The sequence below is a fragment of the Triticum aestivum genome, chromosome 1D (assembly GCF_018294505.1).
Source record: "Triticum aestivum cultivar Chinese Spring chromosome 1D, IWGSC CS RefSeq v2.1, whole genome shotgun sequence".
Classification (NCBI taxonomy): Eukaryota; Viridiplantae; Streptophyta; class Magnoliopsida; order Poales; family Poaceae; genus Triticum; species Triticum aestivum.
Window position 1 is genome coordinate 376,224,231 of NC_057796.1, and position 22,755 is coordinate 376,246,985.

General features: G+C 45.0%; 2 pseudogenes; both read right to left on the minus strand.

Annotated features, from left to right (window-relative positions):
* Nucleotides 1–4,016: 4,016 nt before the first annotated feature.
* LOC123170363 (protein synthesis inhibitor I-like) lies at nucleotides 4,017–5,565 on the minus strand (annotated as a pseudogene).
* A 1,201-nt stretch (nucleotides 5,566–6,766) lies between these two features.
* On the minus strand, nucleotides 6,767–17,373 carry LOC123182192 (protein ROS1C-like; annotated as a pseudogene).
* Nucleotides 17,374–22,755: the final 5,382 nt, after the last annotated feature.

The following is a 22,755-nucleotide window of genomic DNA, read 5'->3' on the forward strand; positions in this document are numbered from 1 at the left end:
CCCTCGCAGCGACGAAATAACTGCACATTTAAATCCAAAAATGAGTAACATAGCAATTTTGTTTCTTCCGTTGACCTAACTAAATATTGACAATAGGACGAGCGGGTTAGGGGGTCCTTGGCGTCGATGGAACCCTAAATAGCAAGTATCATCGGTGCGAGATACATGTGGCGCTCGGCGTTGAACACTAGATCCACATTCCACAAGTGAAGCCGGCGCCCGGCGTCCCGCAACAATAGTTCTGGTGGCCGATGACGGTCGAACACCATCGCGAATTTGTCTAGCAACCTCTGCGATGAGGATTAAAGCCAAGTTTTGATATTTCAAACAACCAAACCGACTTGAGTCAGTTTGGGTGTTTCAAGTTTCAACACTTGCCTTTTAATCGTCATCGCAGAGGCTGCCAGGCAAATTTGCGATGGTGTTCAACCGCCATCGACGCCGAGAACAGTTGCTTTGGGACGCCGGACGTCAGCGTCACTTGTGGGACATGGATGTAGTGTTCGACACCGACGGCCACAGGTATCTCGCACCGACGATACTTGCTATTTAGGGTTCCATCGACACCGAGGAACCCCTAACCCGCTCGTCCCCGGGCGCCCTCTTTTTTCCTTTTCTTCTTCTCTTCTTCTTCTCCTCCTCTCCTCTTTCTTCTTCTTCTTCTTCTTCTTCTTCTTCTTCTTCTTCTTCTTCCACATGTATCTCGCACCGACGATACTTGCTATTTAGGGTTCCATCGACACCGAGGAACCCCTAACCCGCTCGTCCCCGGGCGCCCTCTTTTTTCCTTTTCTTCTTCTCTTCTTCTTCTCCTCCTCTCCTCTTTCTTCTTCTTCTTCTTCTTCTTCTTCTTCTTCTTCTTCTTCTTCTTCTTCTTCTTCCACATGTATCTCGCACCGACGATACTTGCTATTTAGGGTTCCATCGACACCAAGGAACCCCTAACCCGCTCGTCCCCGGGCGCCCTCTTTTTTCATTTTCTTCTTCTCTTCTTCTTCTCCTCTCTCCTATTTCTTCTTCTTCTTCTCTCTCCTCTTTCTTTCTTTCTTTCTTTCTTTCTTCTTCTTATTCTTCTTCTTCTTTCTTCTTCTCCCTCCTCCTCTTCCTCCCTCCTCCTCCTCCTTCTACTCCTCCTCTTCTTCTAAACTAAAACTAAAACTAATCTAAAATAAACTAAAACTAAACTGGAAATAAAACTAAACTAAAACTAAACTAAAACTAAAACAGAAACTAAACTAAAAGAAACTAAAAAACTAAACTAAAAAAAGGGGGAGAACAAACCTGCAGGGGATCGCCGGTGGAGGGCGAGGTCGGCCGGTGGGGCGGGGCGGCGCAGGGGCCGCGGGGAGGAGGGCGGCAGCGGGGCGGGGCGGTGCAGGGCCGCGGGGAGGGGTCCGGCACCGGGGCGGCCCGGCGCAGGCCTCTCCGGCGACGGGGCGCGGCGGAGCGACGGGGCGTGGCGGGGTTGCTGTTCGCGGGGGGAGGGCTGGCCGGCGGCGGGGGCTGGGTCCGGGGGCGGGGCTGGCTGGCGGCGGCGACAGCGGCAGCGGCGGGAGAGGAGAGAGGCGGGCGCGCGTGAGGGAGAGTGGCTGGCGGCGGCGACAGCGGCAGCGGCGGGAGAGGAGAGAGGCGGGCGCGCGTGAGGGAGAGAGAGAAAGAGAGAGAGGGGAGACGGCTCGGCCCGTTAAGTGGGCCTTCTTTGCCGTCTGAGGGTGGCCGTTTAGGGCTGGCCCACGTCTCCTCTTTGTCGTCCGCTGGCAGACGGCAAAGAATCTGACCTAGCCACGCCGTGCCCTGTGGGGCCCACCTGGCTCTTTGTCGTCTGCCGTCTAGCTCTTTGCCGTCAGCTGGTTGACGGCAAAGAAGCAGCTGACGGCAAATAGCCTTTTGCCATCTGCACTTTCTTTGCCGTCCGCTTTGTGAAAGCGGATGGCAAAGAGGCTCTTTGCCGTCAGCTGGCAGACGGCAAATTGCCAGATTCCAGTAGTGAAAGCCTACATGCTTAGGCCCATTAGCATGCATAAAACATCACAACCATTTTCTCTAAAAGTGCAGGGTACATAGTTATTGGGACTTTATGGTAATGAACACTGGATAGGTTTTTCCCGTCAAAAAAAACACTGGATAGGTTTTCATTTTGGTAACAATTAAATTTCTCTTCAAATGATTTTTGTATGAATATGCATTAAAAGGAACATAAAAGTTACATGCAAAGCTATTGGCTTACCCTAACCATGAGAAATATGGCATGCGGAACTACTGAGAATGAGAAAAGAAAAGAGACAAAAACACAAGAAGAGAATGCAGTATGTGACAAGATGAGGCAAATGCAAAATGCTTCAATAAAGAGAATGAGAAAAAGATTTGTAACTTGCTTTGTTCACTTTTCCTTCCTCATCAAATGCTTATATGTAGTGGTAACCCTTTGTATGGATATGCATCCAAAAGAACATAAAAATTACACAAAAAACTATTGTCTTACCCTAACCATGAGAAATATGGTATGCGGAACTATTGAGAATGAGAAAAGAAGAGAGACAAGAACACAAGAAGAGAATGCAGTATGTAACAAAATGAAGCAAATGCAAAATGCTTCAGCAAAGAGAATGAGAAAAAGATAAGGACCGAATAAAGAGAATGAAAAACAAACCCATGACTGAAGGAAAGAGAACGAGAAAATCACAAAGAGAAGAACATATTCACAAAGACTTCGGAGATATATCTCTTTTTTTTTGCGAACGCGCAAAACCTTTGCGCGTCGATGTATTAGAAGAGGGGAACAGAAAAAACAGAGGTTTCCGCGCCTTGCCGCGGTTACAGAGCTTCCATGGTAGCAAATAGGTGAGCAACCCAAACATGCCGGTCGAACACACAACTCCCTACGCACAGATAGATCCATCTCTCCAAATGTCAACAACCCTTTTTCCACCGGAGAGCTTCCAAAGCTCATTCTCGCCACCTATCCGCCTGCAAAGCTCATGAACAACGACCGCCGATCGTTGATAGACGCGGCCATTACGCTCCTTCTAGAGCATCCACGCAGTGAGAAGAGCTATGGAGTCAAATCCCTTCCTCTTTGCCTTCGGACAATCAGTTGTCTCATCGGGTCACATAATGGACAGGTGACGTGCGACTGCAAGCCATGCCTCAAACGTCAATCAGCAGTCCAGATCCGTCGCCGCATTGCTAGCCAGAAGTGCAACTTACATCCGAGCGCAAGGCTTCCAAAGCGCCCCGCACGGAAATCGCTCCAAGCCAGCGAAGAAGACTTGGTACGCGGAGCTGGCAGAGCACACCTCCAACAACGTCCACTCCAGAGTCCCGGGGCTACACGAGGTTACTGTTTTTGTGCCTCTATAGCTGAGTTCGTTTGCTTCATGATAAATGCAAGATTATTGGTAGCTGCTATCCTGTAAATTTGGGACTTTTACTATCATTAGTTGCAGTACTAGGAGAGATGCTAAACTACTATCATGTAGTCCAGCAATGCTGCAAAAGTGATATGCTGTAGATACGACGTTCGAAAAATGCAACATATGTACAGTTCTGTACATGATTTTACATAATCAACCTCAAGTGAATAAGGGTTAGAATGTTCAATTCCGCATTCGTTGTATCTCGGTTGGCTTGACTTATAGGAGAACTTTTCTGGGGGTATGCAATGACAGATGGCATAAGAGAATCATTCATTCAGAGAACTGCAAAAGGCACAGGTAGATTTTTTTTTGTCAAATACACTATGACCTTGGAACAAATTATGTTCGTCGTATTGCGGCTTCATCTCTTCGCCGTGGTTGTGCTAGGAGTGATGTTGTTGTGCTCAGCGCCTATGTATCCTCTGAGTGTGTGCGTGTGTTGTGATGGCGTGCGTTTGTATCGGATGATTGATGATCGTTGTATTATATATATATATATATATATATATATATATATATATATATATATATATATATATAACAGGGTGAAAACATTTTTTGATAATATATAGTAGCTAGTACTATGAAATTTCGCAGTGCTCAAGCATAAAGAGGCATCATAAACAACCAAGTTTTTCCACATTGGCCAATTAACACTTGCCTTTGTTTATTTATGGGTGCATGCATGCACATACATTATACTACTACTAGGTGAGTACATAATAATTAAGCCCAACAATTCTCTGTGTTTGGGGGCTCTTCTTTTCTAACTCGGCATTCACCTTCTTTGTCTCAGCCTTCTCAACCTTCTCAAGCTGCTTAATCTTCCTCAGCCTCCCGTTTGTACCCAATGGGCATAAGGATAACCTTGAGCGCGCTAACGGCATCTTGTGCGCCGTGGATGCCCTCTTTTTCTACGTCCGCCTTTCTTTCCGGCTGCCATACTTGTTCCTTCTTCCAATCAAGCAGCGCCTTGGACGTCACGCCCCAAACGACGATGAGTTTCGTCTGCTGTAGGGTGATCCGGCTCGGGCCTTTCTCATCCATCGCCGCCACCACCGTGGCATTGATCGTGTTGAACCTCGCCGCCTCGGCGACCACGAGGCACAGCCTGGCCAGGCTGGTGCCGAGCGTGGCTTCGTATGTCGGGTTGGGCCGGGGCGGGGGCGTGAACGTCGACAGGAACCGAACGTCTTGCGCGACGGCGTCGCTGTCGCTGTCGAGGTCCTTAAGCTTCTCATGGCCCCCGACGAGGCTGCCGTAGTCCTGCGCCTTGGGGAGCGGCGTCGAACCTTTGATCAGGTCTTTGTACTTGGGGAAGGCGTACCAGACTCCAGCCGCATTCTTGAAACCGACAATGTACACATTGTCGGTCCGCACAGCGAGAACTACCGCCTCCTTCGGCGTCTTGCCTTCGATGGTGATCAGGATCCACAAGACCACAACGGCGGCTGCTTCTTGTCGCCCGTCTAGGGAGCCAGCTCGGGAACGTTTTCCACCTCCCTCCCGCTGGACGCCAGCATCCGGTAAAGGCTTTTCTGGAACTTCATGTTCTTCGTCTTGGTGACTTGGTAAGTGAGCTTCATCGCCGGCGACGGGTCGGACTGCAGCGTCGTGATCGTCTCCACGCCGGCGGGAGGTAGCGGTGGCAGGACGCCGCCACGGGCGCGCCGCAGAGGAGCTGCAGCGGGAGGTAGCGGTGGCAGGGCTCCAGTGCCACGGGAGCGCGGCAGAGGAGCTTCGGCCGGAGGCAGCGGTGGGCGTGCTCCGGCGCCCTGGATTTCTTGGCCTTGGACTTCTGGAAGGACGAGGGCGACGGCGCCATGGGCTCGCCGCAGAGGAGCTGCAGCGGGAGGTAGCGGTGGCAGGGCTCCAGTGCCACGGGAGCGCGGCAGAGGAGCTCCGGCCGGAGGCAGCGGTGGGCGTGCTCCGGCGCCCTGGATTTCTTGGCCTTGGACTTCTGGAAGGACGAGGCGACGGCGCCACGAGCCCGCCGCAGAGGAGCTGCCGCGGGAGGTAGCGGTGGCAGGGCTCCGGTGCCGTGGCCGCCAGCTGGCGGGCCAGCCTTGCCTGCCGCGCCGCCGGCAAGCAAGAGTGCCGTGGTTGCGAGCAAGCACACCATCAGCTTGGTGAGGCGATGGAGAGCCATGGTGGACGCACCTCTCTGTCTGTCTCAGTTGTTCTGGTCACACGGTGCAAGTTTGTTGATCAAGTCACGGTGTACCATCTCCTATATATACAGGAAGCCACAAGAAGGGAGCGTTTTCTCTTCGCAGAAGAAAAAGAGAGAGAGAGAAGAGAAAACGCTGCAGCTGCACCGCGAATTTGTGGACTGGAACAGGCATGCATATTGCGCGAGGCTGTTTAATCGTGCCGGCCCATAGACCTCCATGGAGGATTTGAAATAGTAAGTAACCACCCACCATGTGTACACCTCCATGGCTCCACTCAGTAAAAAGGAGAAAGTAGTAAGAACTCCCACTCATGTATATGGACCTCTATGGAGGAGGATTTTAAGTAGTAAGCAGTCCCACTATGTATAGGACTCATATGGGAGATTTAAGTATAGCAACACTCATGTATATAGACTCTCCATGGAGGAGGAAGGATTTTAAGTAGTAGTAAAGCAACCGCCCGCCCATAGGCCTCCATGTGAGGATTTCAAGGAGGGTTCGCAACCACCCGCCGATTATGCGGGACACTGTTTTATCAAGCTTCTGCTCTCCAACTTCGGCTCCCTTGTTTCAATTGCCTTTCATTCTTCAGTCTCCACCTCCTAACCCAAGAATGACCCTGCATGACGAATCTTGATTATTTGCCATGGCTTGGCCAGTGAGACTAATCTCGGAACTGATCCTTCTCAACTCAGACGACTTGGCAAACATATTTGTCCATTCAGGCATCCAATTGCCTTGCTTCTTCAGCGTCCCAATCCAACAACCACCACCATGCATGACGGGTGTTGATTATTCGCCATTATTGATGTGGCTTTGCTGGCGAGACTAATCTCGAAATTCATCTTTCTAAACTCAGATAACTTGGCAAACTTATTTGTCTTCAGGCATACAGCTGGCTTCCTTCTACAACCTCCCAATCCAAGAATGACCATGCATGATCATTTGGCATTAATTGTTGATATGGCTTTGCTAGTAAGAATAATCTCCAAATCCATCTCTCTCACCTTACACAACTTTGGCAATTTTTCGCTGGTATGAATAATCTCGATGCTGATCTTTCTCGCCTTAGAGAACTTGGCAAACATATTTCTACATTGCGGCTTCATGGATCGCCACGCTGCCACCGGAGTTTGGGATTATATGACACACTTTATACCTCCACAAGACTGCCAGTTACTGAAGAAATAATGGTACATGAAAATAAGTTGCCCGTACATACGTAAGGTCGTCTGGCAAGACAAGTTTTTCACAGGAACCATGGTGTATATACAACAAGATGCCGGTACATAACAAAGGCCTCTTTGCAAGTGGATAAATTGGCCGGAAAGTAAATTCAAGGTACAATAGTGCTCAGAAGTACAGCAAACGTCTACACTCAGACCAACAACTGGATGATAATTCTCTTGCGCAGCGGTTTATTTCCTACAAGAACGGCTGTGGCCCCGCAGGAACCAACACTAGCGTACCCATGCACAGGTCGACAGCCGATGTGATGATACTCATGGAGCCGATGCCTTTGCTGAATCCGAGTTCCGCCCAGCTGCTGCTGCCGCGTTGCGCGATCTGGGCACTTTGCTTGCCGCGACGTGCAGATGCTGGCATAGAGGCCTTGGTGCCCCGGTTTCCCTCTCGAATCCCCGCACACAGACAAATCCTGCATCACAGCATCACACTCTCTTGTCAGGGAAACTCCAGATAGATTACGGAGAAAGATCATCCTTTACGACCCGAATAAGTTCACAAGCAACAGAACAATCCTTTGTAAATGCAAAAACGATGAGGTCCATATAAGAAAAAGGAAAATGCAAAAAGAAATCAAGAGGATAACCAACCAAGAGGATAAGTGGAGTATTGCTGCGCCTTTTTTATACTACTTGAACTTCTAAATTAATTCTTTTTAGATAGATGATTTGGCAAGAAAAAGAGGAGCTGGACTAGTTTGTAGCACGTATTTACATGATGTTCCTACTAGTACTGCATTGCTGCTTGAATTATTCAGAATTATTGCTGTAATTTCGCTGGAAGATGTTTTTGGTGTGCAAGTTTTGTTGGAAGTAAGCAGAAATGGTGCTGAAAATCCTACTGAAATTGTGCACAATATTGTTATGTACGAAGAGGATCCCAACGATCTCTTCATTAGGAAGTTTATCATTTAGTTAGGAAAATAAGATCTATGTTTTTTTTACTAAGATGGATTGGTAGGAAAAAAACGGTTAGATTGGATTGGTAGACACAGGTTACTGCTGGGGGAAAACACTTTGACAGGACCCCGCCATTGTGTCCTCCCTGGGCGGCTCGGTAGGTGTCCCAAACCCTAGCCGCCGCCGCTTCTACCTCGCCTCCCTCTGTCTCGCCGCCGCCGGAGGAACTCTAGCCATGGACGGAAGCATCATGTCTGCCTTGGTTGTTTGGAGAGAATTCGCTATTTTTAACTTGAGCCTGGAAATTGCTTTACTCCACAGTTGGTGCATTTCAAAGATAAATTCCACTTAGTTAGTTCAGTGTTGTGTTTCATACTGATGATCTAGCAGTTCTCAGCATACGGTACATGGGGCATGTCTGTTCAAGCATAATGTATATCCTTACTCATAAAACAATGGTTATATCATGTGATCTGCATTTTGCAAATTGATGAACAACAAAAGGCAGCAAGATTTTCCCCCATGGTAAAATGCACTGGCAACCTAACTGAAACGTATTGTTCTTACCTTTCCAGAAGCACTGCTGTATTTCTTCAGTTGTTAGACCTGCAGAAGGAAAATAAGAGCTGTTGGTAATTACAGATAATTTGTCTAAATTGGTGATGTATGTTAGTCACAACCTTTGAATATGGAGGCACTGAAGTTCCAAAGTAGACCATTCGTCTTTCCAACTTCCATAACTGCTCCCTTGCAACGTATATTGGATCGTAGCTAGATTTGTGGTCTGCAAATACCTGTAAATTCACAAAAACATTGAAAATCAACTCTGTAGAGAGGGGAGCCCATGGCTTGCAGCTTATCTCTACCCTATTCATGAGGAAAAAGAAATATGTGGGTCTATGACATACCTCATTAACTTGAAAATAAGTGCCGTTCAGTGGGAAACTACCCTTCGTAGCTGTTCGACACGGAACCTGTTAATGTTCCAGTAACTCGTCATTAGTAGACTGGAGAAGCACATGCAATTTTGCAGACAACAATGAATTATTATATTATTAATAAACCTTGAGTATTTAGTACTCCCTCTGTCCCAAAATATAAGAACGTTTTTCATACTAGTGTAGTAGTATGAAAAACGTTCTTATATTTTGGGACGGAGGGAGTAGCTCACTAATAATATTCTTTTGCATAGATTAAGAAACTCACATTTATGCAACCCTTTTTCAGCGCCAGTACTATAGATTATTCTCATGCAATAAATAAAAGTTAAATATAAAGAACAGAAGTGCATTTGATCGACCAGCAATGAGTTATTCATATGTCTTAAAATGTTAGTGTGTATTATGTTATTATGTAGCTCACCAATATATTTTTAGTACACCTGGACTGGCCCAGAAGGTCAAAACATACACGGATGTTCTTCTTTTGAGCAAAGATTATAGATTATTATCATGCAACAAACACAGGCTAGATACAGCACAAATATGTATTTGAGCAAAGATATAAATTAAACACACCATGTTAACCTTCAACTTTTCCTTGAATTTAAAATGCATTATGAGTTAAGAGATTGACTAACAACTCTGTTGTTCTATTTTATTATGCCAATTCAACAATTCAGGAAATTTATATGTAGCCTTCCACTTCTAGGATGGCTTTGCTCACGTCACATAAACTAACATCTCTACTGTAAACGGTATTCAAGATTGCCAGGTAATTTATTGCTTTACCAGAATGGTGGCTCTGACATATCTAGATTGGTTTTCCCGCTCAAGCACACAATATTGACACTTCTCATTATTACAAAATCCATCTTCCATCGGAGAGTCAGAACATGGTTTGGGGGCCTTGGTCATTTCATTTATGTCATCTGCATTGAGCCACAATATCCACTTAAGATCAACTTAGAAGTGCAGTCAAATTACATGTGCAGTCATGCATTCTCAAATAAAATAAGCTTGCCTTGCATCCATATGGTCAATAGGTAAGGGCTTGGATCGCCAGTTTCCCGTTGATCAAGTCCTAGCTGTAAATCATTTTCTGGGTCAGGAACAATGTTTTCAAAAGCTTAAATGAAAGTGACAGTATCTAACCTGCTGCACAAGGGAGTGTGAATCTGGAATTTCGTAACTGCAGGGAAAATCTAACTTCAGTGATGGAAATCAAAGAACTGAGCATTTTCTAGATAAATAATATTATTTACATTGGAAAACAGTAGCTATATAGTAAGTGTAAAGTCATGCAAGTTTAAGCCAAAGCAAAATCAGATCACTGCTTACACATAGTGTTCTGTCCGAAGCCTGCGCACGTTCTTTAGTTTAGGGACAGGAATTGAAGCTGATCCAGTGCTAACAGCAACAAGTGCTTTCGCGATATCATCAGACCCGAGATCCATATTGCTTTCTTTAATGCAGTTTTCCAAGTTCTGAGCAAAAGCTTGCAAGTTAAGCTTAATTAGTGGGATTTCACCAGTATCTGGATCGTAATCTTCAATATCATTTTCAAGAGTTTCTGGACATTCTTCCCGTGCTGGACTTGCTGGCTCCTCAATAATTGGCTCTGAATTGTTAGTGCAAAAATCCTGTCCCTGGGCACTTCCCTCAAGCTGAGGAAGCACAGTTGAGTATGGAGTTGGCATGCCACCACTCTGGAAACTGAATTGATTGCTCGACATCACCAAACTTTTCTCCTGAGGTGCAGGAAGTGCAAGCCGTGCACTTCATTAAAAGGAATCAGGAAAACAGAAGAAGATTCAGAAGGATAAGAAATCCACAAATCAATAAGTACGCAGAAGTAAGAGCTCCCAGTTAAGACCAAGAGTCCGAGATAGGTGTCACATAAGTTTTGGTTGCACAAAAGATAAGAAATATGATGTTTGTATCGAAACTAACAAAACCATCTGATTAGTAGCATGTTATACTCTGAATGGAACTAATGTATCTCACAAATCTAAACCAACAGAAGGCAATTGGTGCAAGAATCAATTATGCAAGTCCAATCAGTGCTAATTTTTTTCAAGTCTCCTGGTTGCTTCTTAAGATTCTTGTTTTTTGCTCATTGAATGTAGGTTACTATTTCTTAAAGAGTAAAAACTGTGATAATACCTTGCGAAGGCACTTGCGAAATGCCTGCATTCGCTTCTCATTGGACAAGCATTGCAATTTGGCTTGTTTTTTGTACAGAACACCTGCGATGATTGGAAAAAAAATACTTATTACCCTTTCTAGGGAATATTTGTCTACTAGTTCCAAAAGAGAACAAATTCATCTGCAGATCCTAATAAAGTACCTTTCCAAAAGTAATCATATGATAATGCAGCTCATACCTGTGAAAATTGTTAAATCTGTTAACTACTTTAGTTATTATGAGTACATGATTTACAAAAATTGCAATTTACATGGAAAGAATAACATATCATTTACCAGTAAAAACAAGTACGTAATTAAACTGATATTAATATACTCACAGTGTTTTTTGATCAAGTTTACACAGACGAGGCCAAAGGTACTTCTGTATAGTCTCCAAGACAGGATATCTTTGACAAGAAATCGACATAAACAAATATTAACTGAAGATACAAGATGAAATAAATGTTTAGACAATGGAGGACCCTTACAGCTCGAGGAGATGTAGCTGCAGAGATTCTGGAAGGGGTTGAATAGGCACCCATCCCAGTCTTACACATATGCGGCCAACATTGGTGTCAACCTAAAGTGGTCAAAGCATTGTTGGGTAAATATGAAATTGATTGCAGATGAATTAAAACTACTCCAATAGCAACTTACAGGGAAAGCGAGATGATGTAATGTCAGTAGACGAACACATTCAACACTTTTGAGCCCCAGTCCACGTATGCTAAGCAAGTAGTCCCTGAAAAGTACACCAGATCGTTTTTTTAGCAGAAAAACTTCTCATACTGCATGGGGCTCATTTTCCTAAAACTAGACAAATCATTCACTACTTTAGTCAACTGCATCACATTTTACAACCTTTTTGTTCCATTCACATAACTTGTACATTAGCAGTTCAGCACATAGTGCTCAGTTTTTAGATATTAAATGCAACATCCAACTTGTTGGGCGTCTTGATCCATCTCATTCCTTCACACTAGGTTATAGTTAACTTCTCATTTCAAACACTAGAAAATGTCACCAGCAGAAGGTAAAGTGATATACTGAGTATCTTACTTTGCTGAGTCAGGGGGGATATCTCTTAACCATTCAAGATCAATGCTTCCATGATCCCTGACCAAGCGATTCAGGAATTCCTGAAAACAGCAATTAGTGTGAGCATAACTGGAGGCATTAGATATCTCAGTGCTACAGAAGAATTTAATCCAGCGTCTGCTATTTCAACAAAACATCAAACAGTACATACAAAACTAGTAAATCATTGGCTCCTAGTTACTATGTACTATTAAACCGTAAGGTTACAGTCGCCTTCCCAGAAAGAGAACATATGTAACTTTGAAAACAAAATCAAGCAGTGCAAACAGAACTTATTAAATCCCACTATTCAGTTTGTACCTGGATTCGTTCTGACAAAACATTATTCATTCCTCGTTCCCGGATGGCCTGAGAAATTCTTTGTACATCTGCACATCGTACTGCTTCCCAATCAACAGAGTCTCTTCTTTCAGACTTCCTTTCTTTCATGTGGCCATCAGCACAGGCCTGTCTCCGAAATTTGTCCCAGTCGAAGTTTTCAGTATTTTTTTTTCTTGTGGTTCTTGTTTTCTTTGGACTAGCTGCTTCTGCTGCTTTATCTGGTCCTCCGACAGTAGATTCATCCACCCTGTTTGCTGTTTCTGCTACCGTTCCACCAGTGACAGAGTGTGATTCATACTCCTGGAAATCTGATGCTTCAAAACTAGTCTGCTCGTCATAGTGCAACTTGACTGCATGTGCATCAACATTTTGTTAAGCAACTAACAAAACTGCATGTCAATAAAAATGATGGAAGAGATGCTTGCTAACCTGGAAGATCCGTGCTTGTTTTTGGAGCATTTAGTGTTGAGATAACAGTCTTGCTATAATTCATTTGTGCTATATGATTATCAAATGGCACCAAGAGAGGAAGTTCCTTCTCAGTTCTGTCATTTTTTAAGTGCAATGATGCAGAACCAGAGGAACTATTAGAAGATGTAGGCAGAACATATGATTCATTTGCCATATCTAGTTGTTGATGATCAACTGAGATAAATGGATAATGCATAATGGAAGTAGAGGGAATTCCATGCTGACTTGCACTATCATCATTTATTGCTGTTGTTTTGATTCTTTGGCATTCAAGTTCCTTGGTTGAGGCATCGTTTCCTGCTAATGAATTTTCACCATCAAAATTGCTTCCAAGCTGCTGAGAAGCTGAACCACCGCCGCTGCCAACAGAATCTTTAGGTGAACAATTTTTCCCAGAACTTGAAGACAATCGAGATTGAAGAATAGTTTCTGAAACTGCAACACTTTGAGAAGATGACATATCCTTCTGGAACTGCATTGCTCGTGAGCTTCTTTCTGATGTTATTAACTCTATGGAGAAATCTGGAAATTGTGATGCTTTGGGGTTTATTTCTGTCTCTTGCTGGTCGCAAAAATCTCCATTTGGTTCTTTGGAGTAGAAGGAATAATCTTCACCTTTAGTCAACTCATAAGCACTAGAATTGTTCTTTGTTTCTACATGTATGTTCTCATTGTTTGTTGACAGCTCCTCAAAGTTCTCTTGTAGATCTGGTCTTGCACCGTTATCAAATAGGTCAAATGTGCTTATCCCTCCTACTGCACTCGTGCTAATTATTTCTTCATAATCTTGACTGATAATATCATCCTTACAATTGCTATTAACTGGCCCTGGAGGAAAACTTGCAGCAAGGGCCATATAGGCAGAGCTGAAAAATTAGCAACCATAACCAGAGTTCGTAAACAAGAGTAGTTCATTTATTTTAGATTGTATAAGAGTATTGACTATGGCTATCATACCTCGAAAGATGGTCAGCTACATTCTGAGTGAGGAAAACCCCTACTACGGAGTCAACTACTGATCCTTTCCATGGAGAAAAGTGCCTGTCGCCTGATAAACATGCGGGTCAACATAAGCTATAAATTTCAACCATCGGTTCATGGAAATTAAAATTTTAAAAACAATACAATTAACATTTTCACACCCATCTTTCATATATACTGCAATTTGTCGTATTCAGAGATCAAAGGCGAGCCTAAAGGTTACTATCATATTCTTCCACCGGTGTTAATGGAACATGAATGTTTCCACATTTACCATTCATGAAAGCCAAATCCAGATTTTTGGAAGCAAAGCGCAAGCTTCTCAAATTGCAAACTTTGAACATTACCTATTATAAGTTGCTGCAGTAGAGAACTACTGATCGCTTGCTACAGATGATCTCAAAAGATTTTTATAGCAACACCAGCCACCACACTGAGCAGAGGGGTTACTTCAGCATTAAAGGTTTTTCAAACTAGGATGTCCGATAATAGTTAATGTGGATGTTTCAGTAACTATATCGACCAACTCTTTCATTGGCAAACCCTTGAGATAGGTGCCAGGCGGTAAAAAGGGGTAACAAGAATGTTCAAGAAAAACTGAATTCAGCATATCATGAATGTTAAAATTGATTTGAAATCTTAATGAATTTACGCCTCCAACAAAGTACCTTGAATTAGTCGCATGCGTGCTACAAATGAATTAGCACGGCCCTGAAAAACCTCTCTTTCTTGTTGCCACCATTTCTCTTTGTCAACATCATTCCCATCAACAGGCACATCAGTTGCTTTCCCCATCAAGAGGTTCCAAACTCTTGTTGTCTCAAAATCCAATTCAACTTTAGCTCGAGGGCGCTGCTTCTTGACTAAATGCAATGGCATCTCATATGGAAAGATCATCTGACTACCAAATGGTACAAGAGAATTTGATTGGCTGCCTGTTGCTCCAAAAGGGACAACAGCTGATGTAGTCAGAGATGGATACATCTCATTTGTATGCACAGGCTCGGTGTTCAAATCAAGATATTTCAGCCCTGATGCAACTCTTTGAAGGAAATCCATATATGGAGTTGACTTATATTGTGAGTTTTGTGAGCTTTTTTCTGTTGCTTCAGAATAAACATCATGGTAGAATTTTCTGTTTTCTGGAGGCTGAAAAAATCCATCTGATCTTCGGTAATGGCGTCGTACCCTTCGTGAACGTTTCTTGGTAAAAAAATTAAAACCAGGACTTTCATACAGGGCCTCCAGGCATGACTGAGATAACCGTGGCAGTACTTGTGACCTATTCATCTCAATATTCATTATAGGAACATACGAACTCCTGCGGACTCGGACCGTTCGCTTCTTTTTTATCCCACCAGCTTGACAAAATGCTAGCATCTGAGCAGCAGTCCTTAAGATGATCGAGTCCCGTGAGCCAGCTAGGGAGGACTCACTCTCTCTGCGCTGCTGACGTTTCTTTTTCTCCACTCTCGACACCTTAGTCTGACTTTCTGTGGATGCTGTTTCAGGTATAAACATAGCTGAGCAATGCATAGCAAAACCAGCTTTGCTAGAGTCGTTTGCCTCCAAGCCCTTGTTATACCCTTCCATTACGGGAACCCCGATCCTTGTGGCATCAAGACCATGAGTTCTTCGTGCACTGTCTTGTTTTGTTGTTGGCTTCCTGCTAAAACATCCAGAAGTTTCAGGCGGAACTTCTTGTGTACAGTTTGTTCCCATCTCTGGCAAATGTATGTACTCATCTAACAGTTTGTTCATCTTGCGACTCATGCCAAAAGCTAATCCTCCTGGTGAAGTTTCCATGTCCACATGTAGTCCATGTGCACCCTGTGCAGTTGATACAGTGGCAGTTGAACAGAAAGAACTTTTAGCATGAATGAGTTTCTCCTCAATGTGGAGACATGAGTTGCCAGCTGATGATTGGTCTCCCAGTGCTCCTTGTTCACCAAATTCCAACTGCAACCTTCTTCGGACTGATACAGCTCTGCTTCTAACAGCGTCTTCTGCTCCCCTGGAGACTGATTGGTCGCTAACAGGTCCCGGGCAATTCTCCAGAGAGCTGAGATTTCTTTTCTTCCGGACATAACTTCTCTTGGCTTTCTGATTAGTTCCTTCTTCTGGCGTTGCAACAGCAGGCTTTTGCTTCTTGATTTGCTTGTTAAGTTTCTGATTAGATTCTTCTTCTGGCGTTGTAACAGCAGGCTTTTGCTTCTTGATTTGCTTGCGAAGTTTCTGATTAGATTTTTCTTCTGGCGTTGCAACAGCAGACTTTTGCTTCTTGATCTTCTTGTCTTCACGGATTACCTTCGCTCTATGTTTCTTCCTCCGAGGCTTCGCTTTTCTTGCAGGGGCCTCCTCAATTTCCTTGAATGCAGCTGCTGCTGATAAAACTGTGTGATCATTCAGCTGACTTTGTGTCTTGAGCTTTTCTGGTGTCTGCTGATACGTTTGCATGTTCTGATCAGTCACACCTTCAGCGAGCAGTGAGGCCAATTCATCAGTATTTGCAGGAATAGCCAATTGTAAATTACAGTGGCTATCAGAGATACCTGGTGATGATGATGACGATTGTTGACTGTCATCAGCTTGAATCCCGGTTGTGGGTACTTCTGCATCTACACCATTTGGCTGAAGCTGTATTGGTGGATGTTCAGAACTGCAATTAACTGGAACTGCTAGTGTTGAAGGGTCTATGGCCATATCATTGGCAGCAACATCTGACTCCCTTCCAAGTGACAGGAAATCTCTTCGAGCAAACTGAATAGAAGCATCATCTTCAGAATCTGTGGAGAAAATACAGAAAGAAGAAAATTGCAGTCAGGTCTCCATATTCAGCCCAAAGATTCGAGGAAGCCAACATACAACCTCGGAAGATGTCATGCTGCCATGAAGAGGAAACGCTCACCTCGTGCTACACCGAGCGGAGCAGGAACTGGAGTGGCCGTATGAGGTGGTGGCGGCACAGGCCTGGATGCCCTCCTATGGAACACCACGATACTTATCGGCACCTGCGTGCAGCACCCTGCAGGCAGGTTACAGGGCGGCCGGACGGAGGACCCGGCATCTTGTTGGGCAGCGCCACTCATCGGAGTGGCACCCCCGCGCATAGCATTCACCATCGCCGAGGCATGGCTGATCCCGGGTCCAGCAAGATTTTGCCAGCCTATGGTGGCCGCCGCATCGCCCTGCAGGAACAAGGGCGTGTTGCCAGGAAGGCCTGGAGCGCCGCTCTCAGGCCACACGCCCGGGGTCCAATTCTCTTGGTTAATGGCAGGATTCGCCTGCGGATTGAGCCCTGAGGGCCCCATCCGTGCTTAATCCACAACCTGCGCAGAGAAGTAGAAGATCGAATCGGAGAAAAAGGAACAAATAGCACGCGAAAGGGAGAAACGGGGCAAGGGGTTGCAAAACCTCCACAAACCCCTGGAAACAGAGCAGATTTGGGGGGTGGCACCCCGCCGTCCAGTCTGCCGGAGAAGAGATTGATCCGGCGAGGGAGGGGAAGGGCGCGAGCAGGGAGTGGGAGGGGCAGAACTGGAGGAGGGGAGGGAGGGGCTGGGCGGCGGAGCAAATGCGGGGAGTTTGTTAGACGAACACGAGGGGCGGCGTTGAGAGGAAAAAGGAGAGATACTGCGCTCTCCTCCGATCTCTCCGTACCTTAACCGCAACCAAGCGCAAGAATCGGAACGTACACACTATCGTTTTGAGTGAGTGGACTCCTCCCGCGCGCCGGCGCGAAGCCGACGCGACGGAGGAGTCTTCGGTCTGAAAGACCGCATGACCGAAATCTCTATTATTAAAAGCGAGTTTGTCGGTTTTCGTTCGGTTTTTTTAACATTGTTTTGTTCGTTTCTTGTATCAACTCTGACGCTATATTATTTGCCTTTTATTCGTTTTGGTCATCAATTTGCCCTGTGTCCGTTCATATTCATGCCAATTTGTTTGCAATGTGTGCAACCGGCCGACCTATTTGATCCATTTGGCCAGTGCGCTGACACATTTATCCCTCGGTCGTTTATTTTCAACTTCCATATTTTCATAATCAAACATTAGATAGCAAAAATAATAATTTTACTTCCTCCATTCACTTTTCGTAAGTCATTTCAAACAACTAAAAATGAACTGTTGTGCACACTGTCTAAAATGTCTTCAAGGACTTATAAAAGTGAACAGGGGGAGTAGCATTTTTGCATAAAACCATATGCCATGTCGGCGGGGAGGGTCAACCCCCTCCTCCTCCCCGTGACGCGCCGCCCCGCGCGCGCCTCATGGGAGCCCTAGATCGGCCATCGGCGCTCCTCACTTCCCGCTGCCTTTCCTCCTCGTCGCCACGGGCGGCGTCCGCCGGATGAAGCCCGTGGGATGTGGGCGGCGACGTGGCCTCTACTTCCCTCCCCTGTTCATGATTGTGGCGGTGCCGGTCAGCTGCTCGGCGGCGCGGGGCGCGAAGTCCGACGAGCTCCCGGCAGCGGGGATGTCCATCCGACGGCTGCTGGGCTGGGAGGCGATGATGCGTCGCCGCGACGCTGGTGGCGGAGGTTCGGTTGGGGTTGGCCTGATCTGGATCTTGATTTGCGGCGTGCGGTGCGGCCGGTGGTACTGGTGGGGGTCTCGCCTAGCGGGGGTAGTCTAGTGGGGGCAGACACGGCTAGGAGGGTCGATGCTTTGCCCCTCCTCATGTGGGACTCGCCGTGATGGAGCCTGCTCCAGCCCAGATCGGGGTCAAGTAAGGTGCGCCGACCAGGTGAGGGGTCGCACCGAGGGGGTTGTGGCCGCCACCTACCTCCTGAAGTGGCACGACCTGGGAGTTGGTAGCCGCCTCGGACGGCCTTGTGTAATGGGCTTGCTGCTCGAGGTCATGCTGCCCAGTTCTCGATAGCATGGGGTCGGGTGTCGGACGGGCGACTATGACTAGGGGTCAAGGCAGCCGACGTCCGCTCGTCTGTTCGTGGTTCTGTCACCGGCCTAGGGCCCGGGACGGCTTTGGCCAGTTGGCTTGACAGAAACCGGTGGTTTTCTGAGGCGGGGGATTTTTCGTCCTCGACATGGTGGTCATGTTATAGTGGCTAGGTAGGATGGTTCAGCGAAAGCAGCGCAAGGCCTTGGCCGCCACTGGCGACGACGATGTCTATGGACGTCGTTTTCCTCCTCGGTGGCATTGCTTACAGTCCATCCTCCCCAGGCAATCTGACTTCCTCCCTATTGCAGCGTCCTCCCGTCCCCGACATCTTCTTCGGTGGTGTTCATCTGATTTCTCGATACCAAGATTCCTCTAGTGGCCTCTTGTCGCTGATAACGTAGCTCGATGTGACCTTGGCCTCTTTTAGACGACAGACTACTTGGTGTGCAAGGTCATCCCAGGACCAAGGGGTTGCTGGGATCGGTGTCCTGCAGGTAGGCTGCCAGAGGTATTCTTTAGTCAAGTTGCATTGTGTGTGGTTGTCAGTTACTAGTGATGCTCTCTCGGGTTGGCTGGTGGGGCACCAATGAATGTCGTGCTTGACCTTGTCAGACCGACAACGACGACGTCCGTGGACGTCGCTCTCCTCCTTGGAGGCGTTGTTTATTCACCCTTCCTCCGTCAAAGTGATGGTATCTTACTTCGCCTGGCCTATCGATTGAAGTGTTCCTAGGATTGGTGGCATGCGTGGTGAGGTGTGTTGAGGAAATCCGGAAAAACTTAGGCTTTTGACTATAAACAATAGGGTAAAACCCCAGTTCAACTTTTATTAACAATGAGTAAGAACAAAGGTCTTAGAAATTACATGTGGGCTTGAGCTAAGCCCTAACGAAAAGAAAAGAGACTACTCTAATCTAAAATAAAAAAACTACAAAAAAGAAAGAATAAAAGGAGAAAAACAGAGAGAAAAGAAGAAGAAAGAAAAAGGAAAAAAAGACAAAGAAACTAAGCTAAGTAACAACATGCTGTCAAGCCAAGCAATAAATTGAGTGGCATATTTGCTTTCCATCCTGTATCTCAGTAATTTGAGCTCTTCAAAATAAATGAATTTCCAGCCATGGAATGAAGGCGTGATGTTTTCAAAAATCTTGTTGTTTCTGGATATCCAAATGGCCCTTGATCTAGAATTATGAGCTCCATTAAGAAGGGATATCTGAGTTTATCTTTCAAATCCTGAAAAGCCTCCAAAATAGATAAGTTAGCATTTCTGGAGGGGCAAATGAACTCCCAGCATTGGGCAGCAAAAGAGCACCCCGAAAACAGATGGTACAGAGTTTCTTCCTATTGATAGCTGTTGACTGCACAATTATAGGCCTCAAGTTCAAAGCTCTTTCTTCTCAATAAGTTTGTTGTATTTACCCTATCATGGAGAAGCATCCAGAAAAAAACCTTACGTTTAGGCTGGCAAGGGCTTTTCCAGATCCAGTTAAAATTGGGAGGGGCTGCTTGTGGCCAATTAACAACTTATATGCTTTGATTGAAAAGTAGAATTCATTTCCCCATATGTAGCTCCATGTGTCCTGATACGTATCCAATGTATCTATAGTTTTTCATATTGCATGCTATTATAGTATCTTGGATGTTTTATGCATTTACAAGCAATTATATATCATTTTTTCGGACTAACCTACTAACTTAGTGCCAAGTGTGAGTTGTTATTTTTTGCTTGTTTTTTGGTTTTTTCAGAATATTAATACCAAATGAAGCCCAAATGCCACGAAATTTTTTGACAATTTTTTCTGGACAAACGAGACACTGGAAGGTTCGGGAGAAGACCAGAAGACGAAGGAGGTGCCCACAAGGTAGCAGGGCGCGCCAAGGAGGGTAGGCGTGCCCTGGTGTGTTGTGGGGGCCATGTTTAGCTTTTTTACCTAATTTCATCTCTACAGATTCTCTAAAATCGGGAAACCAACAGAGAGCCACCTGAAACCCTTTTTTCGCCGCCACAAGCTTCTGTTCTCGAGATCCCATCTGGGGCCTTTTCTAGCACTCTGTCGAAGGGGGAATCAACCATGGAGGGGTACTACATCAACCTTGTTGCCCCTCCAATGATGCGTGAGTAGTTTACCACAGACCTACGGGTCCGTAGTTAGTAGCTAGATGGCTTATTCTCTCTATTTGATCTTCAATACAATGTTCTACTCGATGTTCTTGGAGTTCTATCCGACGTAATCACTTTTTGTGGTGTGCTTGTTGGGATCCGATGAATTGTGAGTTTATGATCAGATTATCTATGAATATTATTTGAGTCTTTTCTGAACTCTTTTATGCATGATTATTATAGGTCTGTATTTCTCTCCGGTATATTGATTTGGTTTGGCCAACTAGATTGATTTTTCTTGCAATGAGAGAGGTGCTTTGTGATGGGTTAGATCTTGCGGTGCTCAATCCCAGTGACAGAAAGGGACATGACACGTATTTGTATCGTTCACATGAAGGATAAAAATATGGGGTTTATTCATGCGTGAGTTTACTTTGTCTACATCATGTCATCTAGCTTAAGGCGTTACTCCATTCTTTATGAACTTAATACTCTAGATGCATGCTGGATAGTGGTCGATGTGTGGAGTAATAGTAGTAGATGCAGGAGGAGTCGGTCTACCTGTCTCGGACGTGATGCCTATATACATGATCATTGCCTTAGATATCGTCGTGATTATTCGCTTTTCTATCAATTAGCCAAAGTAATTTGTTCACCCATCGTATGCTATTTTCAAAAGAGAAGCCTCTAGTGAAAACTATGCCCCCCCAGGGTCTATTAAATCATATATCAAAATCCAAAAATATATTGCTGCAGTTTTATTTGCATTATTTTATTTTGTGTTTTATTTATCTATCACTACGAGATTTGATCCTTGCAATTGACCACCAAGGGATTGACAACCCCTTATTGCGTTGGGTGCAAGTATTTGTATTTTGTGTGTAGGTGCTGCTAACGAGTTGTTGCGTGATTCTCCTACTGGATTGATAACCTTGGTTGCTTTTTCGTGTTTGCTTGCTTGTCTTAATATTATGATTAGCATAACTATCCCTCCCTTGTCACCGGATTTTGAAGTTCTCTACTTCAAGCAGAAACAAGGAGAAAATTTGAAAGATGCTTGGCATAGATTAATAGAATCTTATCGTGTTTGCACCATAAAAGGGGATGTAAAAAATTCTTCGCAAGTTTTATATAGGTTTAACCATGGCCCATAGACAACTCTTGGATTTTGCTGCAAAAAGAAATTTTTTTGAGAGTGATGCTAATACTGCTTACGAAATAATAGAGAGTATATTGGGAGTTGCACCTTAATAGAAAGGATTCAATTATACTCAAGAGGGGATCCCAATCCTAGACAAACTAGGTGATCTATAGAAAAACTTGATTGTATTGTGATAACCCACAAGTATAGGGGATCGCAACAGTTTTCGAGGGTAGAGTATTCAACCCAAATTTATTGATTCGACACAAGGGGAGCCAAAGAATATTCTCAAGTATTAGCAGCTAAGTTGCCAATTCAACCACACCTGAAAGACTTAATATCTGCAGCAAAGTAGTATGGAAGTAACGGTGACGGTGGCAAAAGTAACAGTAGCATTTTTGTAGCAATTGTAACAGTGGCAATGGAAAAGTAACTAAGCAAAGTTCAATATGTGAAAAGCTCGTAGGCAATGGGTCAATGATGGATAATTATGTCGGATGGCATTCATCATGCAACAGTTATAACCTAGGGTGACACAGAACTAGCTCCAATTCATCAATATAATGTAGGCATGTATTCCGAATATAGTCATACGTGCTTATGGAAAAGAACTTGCATGAGATCTTTTGTCCTACCCTCCCGTGGCAGCGGGGTCCTATTGGAAACTAAGGGATATTAAGACCTCATTTTAATAGAGAACCGGACCAAAGCATTAGCACTTAGTGAATACATGAACTCCTCAAACTACGGACATCACCGGGAAGTGTCCCGACTATTGTCACTCCGGGGTTGCCGGATCATAACACGTTGTAGGTGACTATAACTCGCAAGATCGGATCAAGAACACAAATATATTCATGAAAACATAAAGGGTTCA